The sequence below is a fragment of the Urocitellus parryii genome, chromosome 14 (assembly GCF_045843805.1).
Source record: "Urocitellus parryii isolate mUroPar1 chromosome 14, mUroPar1.hap1, whole genome shotgun sequence".
Classification (NCBI taxonomy): Eukaryota; Metazoa; Chordata; class Mammalia; order Rodentia; family Sciuridae; genus Urocitellus; species Urocitellus parryii.
In genome coordinates, this window is record NC_135544.1 from 38349610 (window position 1) to 38359167 (window position 9558).

The following is a 9558-nucleotide window of genomic DNA, read 5'->3' on the forward strand; positions in this document are numbered from 1 at the left end:
AAAAAAAAAAAACTGATAAATGGCTATACAGGGGAGGTAGAATTGGATATTTGGAGGACAGAAGAGAGACCAAAACTTTTCACAATACCATTTTATATTTTCAGTTTTTCCCTTATGAATATGTTGCCTATTTAAAGAATTTTATTTCTATTATCATGGATACAATATTTGATAAATGAACTTTAAGAGAATTCTCAATAGATAATTCTCTTGCCAAATTTTCCTTCTGTTCTCTGCCTTTCTCTTCCTACATCAAATGACCTGTTGCACTCACAAAGACTCAGCTGAGGACACAGCTAAGGCAGAGCACTTGGGAATGGAATTTTATTTGATCCAATTTGAAATCCAACAAGATCTGATGCTAAATAATCAAGTAGTTTAGGGAACATATTTTCCTAAAAATGAAAGTTGGGATGTACTGGCAGAGTAATGGCCAAGAAATTGAAGGGTACAAAATTAACTGTACCTAATTCTTGCTCATATTTCATGGTCTACTTATCAGAAAATTTAATTAAAATGTTTTAATTCTTGGGTTGAGGATGTAGATCAGTGGTAGAGCATTTGTCTAGCACGTGTGAGGCCCCGAGTTTGATTCCCAGAACCACAAATAAAGGAAAACAAATACAATGTTTTCATTCTTGAATGAAAACAGTCATTATAAACTCTCTGTGAAGAATTAATGTATTTTCATTTCACTATCCTAAACATAGTTTTAAAAAAATGGAAGGTTACCGAATGGCCATACTGAACTTTCTTTTCTTAACGTTAAATCAACTCATTAAATATTTAAGTCATTAGGGGGCTGGGGTTGTGGCTCAGTGGTAAAGCACTTGCCTAGCACGTGTGAGGCACTGAGTTTTGTCCTCAGCAACACAGAAAAATAAATAAATAAAATAAAGGTATTGTATCCATCTACAACTAAAAATATATTTTTAAAAATATATATTTAAGTCATCAATGCATATTTGGGAACCTGTACTCCTCTGAGATCTTGTACAGCTTTCCATTTATTAGCAATGAATCCACACAAAAAAGCATCAATGTTTAAATTTGGTGTTCAAAAGACCCTCTCAGCAAGAGGTAATAAAATGTCAACCTCATTTAAATGAGACATTATTGACCCCCATTAGTAGGACACATGCTTGGCTTGACTTTTTCTAATGGTGGTGATGGATTTGCTCTTGTCCATCCACAACCTCCTACCCTGTCCTCTTATGACCCGGGGCAGACATATGCTAGACAGCTGGCTGGACCAGGTCTGTGGCCACTGAACAAAGCAAACCTTGCTGGCCCACACAAAGACTGAACCTGTGACCTTGTTCTCATTAGTTCAGTGCCCTGACCACCTGAGCTAAATAGCCACCAAAAAAGAGTAAATTGAATACTGTGTAGATAGATGTCTGTGTGTAGGTGCCCCAGCCAAGCATAACTTATACCTAACAACAGGCATAAAGCTGGTGCTTAAGTATTAAAGTAGGTGTTGTCTAAGAATTCATCTCACAACAGTCAGAATGGCAATTTACAAGAATACAAATACTAATAAATGCTGGTGAAGATGTGGAGGAAAAGGTACACTCATATATTGTTGGTGGAACAGCAAACAGTACAATCACCCTGGAAAGCAGTATAAAGATTCCTTGAATAACTAGGAATGGGAACTACCATATCCCAGATATCACACTCCTCAGTATGTACATCCAAAAGATCTAAAATCAGCATGTGATAGCATATAGCTGCTTCATCAATGTTTAGAGCAGCACAATTCACAATAACTAAATTATGAAACTAGCCAAGCTGTCAATAAATAAATAGATTAAGAAAATGTGGTATACATACACAATGGAATTGTACTCAGCCATAAAGAAGAATGAAATTATGGCATTTGCTGGTAAATGGGTAGAAATAGAGTGAAATAAGCCAGACTCAGAAAATCAAGTATCAGATGTTTTCTTTCACATGTGGAAGCTAGACCTAAATAAAGAAAACGGGGAATGGGGATTGGGGATCAGATATCATAAAGATATAGGTAAGATCAGTGAAGTAGAAGAGAGAGATCAAGAGGAAGGGAGGAGGCACAGGAATGGAGAGGAAATGCAAAAAGAATTTAACAAAATCATGTTAAGTGCATGTATAAATGTACCACAGGGAATTCAACTTTTATATACATTTAAGCACCAATCAAAAATAAATAAATGAGTGAGTGAAAGGAAGATCAGTAGAGGGAGGAGGATAAAGAAAGAGGAGGGTAGGTAAAGGTTGGGGGAATGGGGATAGAAATGGGGAAAATCAAATCCCATGTATATATGACTTTGTCAAAACCCAACTACTATGTATAACTATAATGCTCTGATTTTTTAAAAAGCGCTTTTTAAAGTAGGATGTTTTGTCCTTCTATAAATTATATATGTTGTATCTCATGTCCCAGTGACATTTTCTAAGCTGAAAATCAAAATATGATCACCTCAAGAGGGTTGTTCTGACTTCGGTTCAGAAACACAATTCTTATGGTACCAACTCGGAAATAAATATGTTAACCACTGAAATTACTACTTAGTGAGATGTATCACTATTTGGCGTGGGTTCTCCTGAGCCTGGGGTTAAAAAGGGAAGAGCAGTTGATAGAACCAGAAGTAAGAACAAGAGCCAGAGTTTGTGAGTATAAGATCCAGAAGCTGTTTGTCCAAGTAAAGCTTCATGAGGGGAAAAAAAAAATCTACAGTCAGCCAGCCAATCTAAAATTTTCACTGAGTATCTGGTGTGTTTTGTGTGTCTCAGGACCTTTGGTTACAGAGTTCTACCAACAGGGAGGACATTCCATTCAGAACACACATTCATGGATTAAGTCACTGATATCCAGAAACCTAGATCCCTAAGTCTCTTTACTTTTTAGCCTTGAAATAGACAATTATTATGTTGCCAACTTCTAAGAATGGACAAATTTGTAGACTTGTGCCAACTCATCCTATGTGGAAAAGCCTAGAGTAGATGAGAAATTCAACCACAAGGGCATTATGAGTTGTTTCAAAGTCGATTTTTTTATTTCAAGGGATGAGATGAAGTTCTACGCATAAGCCCCTTCTTCTCATTCACTTGAATTACCCTCTATCCCATAGTAGTCAGGCCCTTTTTAACTTAGCTTCACTAACTCCCTGTGTTAGATAACCATTAATTATGGCCTGCCTCCATACTGTTATTCCTTTCCTATGTTCCCTTTTGACTCTTCATTGATCTGTGAACTATATATGAATAGATTCATATATTTTTCCAAAGTCTTGAGTTATTAAGACTTTGGAAACATCTCTGCTCCTGAGAAGTCTAACACAGCAATGTTAGTGAGATCATCTTGTTAACATTTTCCTTGTTTCTTCAAAAACCTCCGTTTCCAAAGGTTAATTATGTGGTTTAAAAGGGCACTCCAGAATGAAACTTAACCTATGAATTCTCCATTTTGAGATGAATATTTTCAGCAGTATTCTTTTTCAAAAATAGAAAGCCATCTGTTTAACCAATTTAAATACATACTTACAGAAGAATGAAAAATAGGAATATAGAGGTTCATGGATTTTAAGCACTTTTGAGTCTTTGTGAAACACATTATGACTTTGATGCTTGGAAAAAAATATGAAGTGGTGCTTTTGGCTATAAATCAGCACCAGCAACTAAGGCTGGGCTAGAAGTGGGGATACCTTTAGGACAAAATTTTTCTGATCATCCAAAATCTTGGTCATTTGTGGCCCATAGAAAAGAAGGATTTGTTATTTTGAATGGTTCTATTTCTTAAAAAGATAAAGAATACATAATTGTGGAGAATATCAAACAAAACGTGATTCTTATTAATAGCACATAGCCTTTCTCCAGCATAGTTCCCATTAGAATGAAACTAAACATGTTGACAGCTACAAGTTAGGAAGGTGTTAGGCCAGTGGACTTACCTTTAGAGAAATGAGATGATTAATTCAATATCACTTTACCAGTTTTCTTCCTGAACTAAATAGCTGGGGACAGACTGTATTCTGCAGGGTTTAATCACCCACAAGAGCAAAAACCCACAGAACACAGCTCCTCACACAGGTGGGCCTGCAACATTGGATTTGCTATATGCATATATCACTCCCATTATCCTTAGTATGAATAACTCTGACATTACACATTCAGACAAGGCTGGATCTCACTGTTCATGATTTGGTATGTTCTCACAAAAATTATGTTGTCTCATTACCAAAAATGCAAATGTGTTTCTACACATCAGCTTGTTTTAGAATTAAATATTCTCCTCCAGAGCAGAATAAGTCATGAATTATTTTCTTGCACAATCTTTGAATCACTGTTTTTCTTTCCTATATTGAATACTAACATAAATCTGAAGTTTCCATTTTCTTTTTTAGAATTTTTTTTAAAAGTCAGAGAACTTCAAAATCTCATGTTTACTTTATTTTTAGGTCTCAAAGAAAAAAAATTATCAAAGAATAAATGAAGGAATTTCCAACCACCCAAAATGCCCAACCCAAAATTATAAAGAGGTTACTCTACAGGAGAGCCCAGACAAAATCCAAGATAATTGTCTTGAAAACTAAGTTCTTATCTACCTCATGTAGGTAGCCCACTGAATTCTGAGTTTAAATTCCATGAAAAAACAGCCTTAAGGTTTTCAAAAGATCCAGACAGTTATGAGGATGTAGCTCAGTGACAGAACACTTACCTAGTTTGCAAAAGGCCCTGGGTTCAACTCCTAGCACTACAAAAATTATCATCATCACATCACCACCACCATCATCATCATCATCCAGAAAAAAATGGTTAAGAAGAAGTCAAAGATAGTAGATATGACTGTATCTTTTTTTTAAGAAGTAGCTTAGATCTTCCTATGTATAAAAGAAGAAAGCTGTTGGGGCAGTCTTCTCAATTCTCTCCTGAGGCAGTCCTTGAATTAGTAAACCCAGAGTCATACCAGTGTTGCACAGGTGGGCACCAAAACAAAGCAAAAAGGACTTAACATCAAGAGTACATTTAAGATCACCCACCATCAACTCCCATCCCTACTGTGTATAGGTACATCTATTGCCACTTGCACCATCATACCCAGGTGAGAATACTGTTCATGTAGTTTGTAACCTGAAACACCAGCAGAAAACAAAGAAGGAACATGTCATTGAAGATTCATATTTTTGTATCAAGTTTATTTATGTTTATTGGTTCATAATAATTATACAGAATAGGGGGTTCTTTGTAGCATATTCATATATGCACCTAGCATGCTGAAATGAGCCAATCTTCCTACTCTCAACCAAGTCTGTACAGGACCCAGGCTCTCTCTATTTTTAGTAAGTAACTTATACCAAAGTGGGCATACATACAAATATTGATGGATACCTTGTCACAACATCAAGTTCCTTTTACATTGAGTCATTAGCCTTTACTAAGCCAAATAAGCTGTAAGTTCAAAGAAGGCAGAGACATCTCTCTGGATTCACTATAGTTTTTTGGCATAAAGTCCAATGACTTTTGCATATTATATGCTCAATAAATATGTGATGAGTGAATGAATGAGAACAGAAAAGAGAACAACACATCAGGGGGCCATTCGTGTGGCTTTCATTCCTGCCTGCTGCTATGCCACCCTCATCACTTCTTTGTGCCTCAGTTTTTCATCTATTGTGAAAAAATAATGAATCAATATGAGAAATGCATTTAGAACAGAGTCTGGCACATAGAAAGCACTAGTGTCATTACTATTATTATTATTATTATTAACTCTAATGTCTAGTATAGGGTCGAGCAAACTTTGACCAACTTCTGGAAATTCATGCACTCCCATACAGGTGCTCAACAGCCAGCAAGCACATTTGTCTCTAACACAGATCATCCTCCTTTTGTGAATGAAAAGACAGAGCTCACCACTCAATAAAATGAATTCTCCAAAATGTCTAATGTTTTGCATTGTTCAAAAAGATCTTCTGGAGTGAGAAGTTACTCTTGCTCTTAAGTATTAAAAAAAAAAAAATAATTGGTGTCTATGTTACTTTTCAAATTCCATTGATGTTAAACATCAAAAAAAAAAAAACTTTTCAAACCTGGTGTGGTGGCACATACCTGAAATCCCAGGAAGCTGAAAGAGGAGGATTGCAAGTTCAAGGCCAGCCTCTGAAACTTAGTGAGGCCTTAAGCAACTTAGTGAGACCCTGTCTCAAAATAAAAATAAATAAACAAAAAGGACTGGGGATGTTGCTCAGTGGTCAAGCTCCCCTAGGTTAAATCCCTGGTACCCAATGAATAAATACATAGATTCTCAGGTTGTCCCCATAGTGCACACCTATAAACCCAGTGACTCAGAAAACTGAGGCAGGAAGACCAAGAGTTCAAGGCCAGCCTTAGAAACTCATCAAGATGCTGTCTCATTTAAAAAAAAAAAAAGAAAAAAAAATATATATATATATATTAAGGGCTGAGCATGTAGATCAGTGGCAAAGCACCACTAGGTTCAATCTCATTTTTTAAATGAATTAAATTTTCAAAGGATTGGGGGTGTAGCTCAATAGGAAAGCCCCTCTAGGTTCAGTACCTACTACTATCAAAAACATTTTAAAAATAACTTCCCTACACATATAATTTGTACAAAATGTCATCAGTACAATTTTGACAGATACAAGAGATTCCCAGTATTGCTAATTGTTCACTGGGCCTAACTTCTGACCATGATTCAGCTTGATGCTATATTGGATTTCAACATTTCCACTTCCCTTGCCCTGGCCATAACTCTCTGAAGGCTTTATGGCCATCGAGAGTGGCCCTCGTGCCTGGGAGTGTGCACCTGGGTCACCGTGGAGGGCCGTGTGAGTGGAATAGGAACAGGAACATCGTAAAATGAAACAGCTGCATCAGAAGTGGCCAAGGCTGAGGCGCAATCTGATAGCTGCTATTAAACCCCACTTTGAGCTTCTCTTGGCTTTGATGATTTCCTCCTTCCTCTCAAAACTTTATCATTCTTTTCCTGACTTCAACTCAATCTCATAATAAAACTAGTCAAATTTTTGTCTGGTTTCATCTTAAAGTTTGGGCAATATTGTTGTTAATTTCAAGAATTTGATTGGTTTTGTTTTTGTTCTGTGTTTCCTTTTTCTGTTTAGTCTGGGAAAACTATAAAGTGAAGCCATGCTACATTCACCCGAATAGACATGGAATTGGGAATTTTTGTCCCCCAGTGTCCACCTGTTTCATAGCCCCTGCTGTACAAGGCACTTCCTCTTGGTGAGCACCTGGAAATGCCCATAAGTGCTGGATACTTTTTCAGGCTTTGGGGTACCAGTTTCCCTTCCCAACACCTCTCATTTCACTGTAAGTTAGTTGAGTGGAAATGCTGCATTCTTACATCCATGAGGCATTCATGAAAAAAGTTTATCAGCCACCATTATGAAAGAGTTTAAACACCTTGTTGGAATGAAAAAAAAATTGTTTTTCTTTTTGGTAGTTCAGAATTAATGGGGGCTGGGGTTGTGGTTCAGTAGTAGAACACTTGCTTGACATGTGTAAGACACTGGGTTCAATTCTCAACAGCACATATAAATAAATAAATTAAATGAAGGTCGATCAATGACTAGTATATATATATTTAAACAAAAGAATTAGAGCTGGGGATTGGCTCAAGTGGTAATGCACTCACCTGGCATGTGCAGGGCACTGAGTTCAATCCTCAGCACCACATAAAATAAAGATGTTGTGTCCACCGAAAACTAAAAAATAAATATTTTAAAAAAATTCTCTCTCTCTCTTCCTCTCTCTTTCTCTCTCTCTCTCAAAAAAAAAAAAAAAAAAAGAATTAATACCCTTTAAGTTCCTTGAAGTAGTTCTAGAGCCTTCCAGTGTTCCTGTTAGGGTAATCATTGAAAGCCAATGGTCCCTAAATGAATACACCTTAATTCTACCATTCTTTTGAGCATAATCTTTTCTTAGGGCAACAATTAATATACCATCACTTAAGGATTATTTAATGATGCTGAAATGAAGCTGTGCAGTCAGCCAACTCATTGGGACTTCTTCCAACTCCCAGCAACCACCTGGGATTCATCTCAATTCTCTGATTCTGTGTTTCAAATCAGTCACTCAAAGACACTATTTGCTGTCAGCAAGTCCTCTGATTTATTTAATCCTTCCCCCAAATACGTCCTGAAATTCTCTCAATTTAACCCCTATTTGTCATGACGGCAGCTCCCCTGCAATGACTAAATCACTCTCCAGCCCTGTCAGGTGTTTGCACTGGGTTTATAATTGCACCGGTGGCCTGGAGAAATGAGATCAACCCTCTTCACTGTGGTTGCTACTTTGTCTTCTCAACAAACTATCATCAAATTCATTAAATAACTTTTATAATCTCCACTACTCCTCTCTGAAAATAAGAACACCCAAGTATACGGGAAACAATGATAATGTGTGGCATTGCTAATTTAATCAATAAGCACGCTTACTGGTTTTTAGATTAAATGGTAGTGTAAGAGGGAATGTGAATTCAAATAGAATAGGGAACAACAGAAGAAATGGAAATAAGTCAGGAAGAAACTAAATAATGTTTTAGTTAGCTTTTTCTACTGCTGTAACCAAAAGTACCTACAAGAAAAATTTTAGAAGAGGAAAAGTTTATTTGGCACTCAGAGTTTCAGAAGTTTCTACCCATAGATAGCCAATTCCATGGCTCGGGGCCTGAGACGAGGCAGAACATCATGATGGGAGAGTGTGACAGAGGAAAGGAGCTGGGAACATGCGACCAGGAAGCAGAGAGAGACTGTTCTACTCAACAAGGACAAAATATAAGCACCAAATGCAAATCCTCAGTGACCCCCCCTATTTACCTACAGTTACCCTACCTCAGCCACACCCTACCTGCCTACAGTTACCACCCAGTTAATCCTCACCAGAGGATTAATGCACTGATTAGATCAAAGTTCTCATCATCCAATCATTTCACCTCTGAACTTTTTTGCACTATCTCACACATGAGCTTTTGGAGGACAACTCATACCTAAACCATAATAAATGAAAATTTATAACTCCTCTCCAATTGACTTTAAAGATAGATTTTGACAGATGTAATGTAATCTAGTTTCATTTTCTAATGTGTAAATCAATCAGCTGATGGCTTTTAAAAATCCTATAGAAAGCCAAAGTTCTCTGAAAGGCAGTATTTTTCTTTCTTCATCCTCAAAATAGCACTAGAATCCACAATAAAAATCAGAGGGAGCCAGGCCCAGTGGCGCACACCTGTAAACCCAGACTTAGGAGGCTAACATAGAAGGACTGCAACTTTGAGGCCGGCTTCAGCAACTTAGTGAAACCCTGTCTCAAAATAAAAAATAAAAAGGGCAGGGGATGTGGCTCAGAGGCTAGTGCCACTGGGCTCCATCCCTGGTACCCTCAAAAAAAATTTAGAGGGGCTGGGGTTGTGGAACAGCGGTAGAGCACTCACCTAGCATGTGCAAGGTCCTGGGTTCGATCCTCAGCACCACATATAAATAAATAAAATAAAGGTATTGTGTCTAACTACAACTAAAAAATAAATTTTAAAAAATT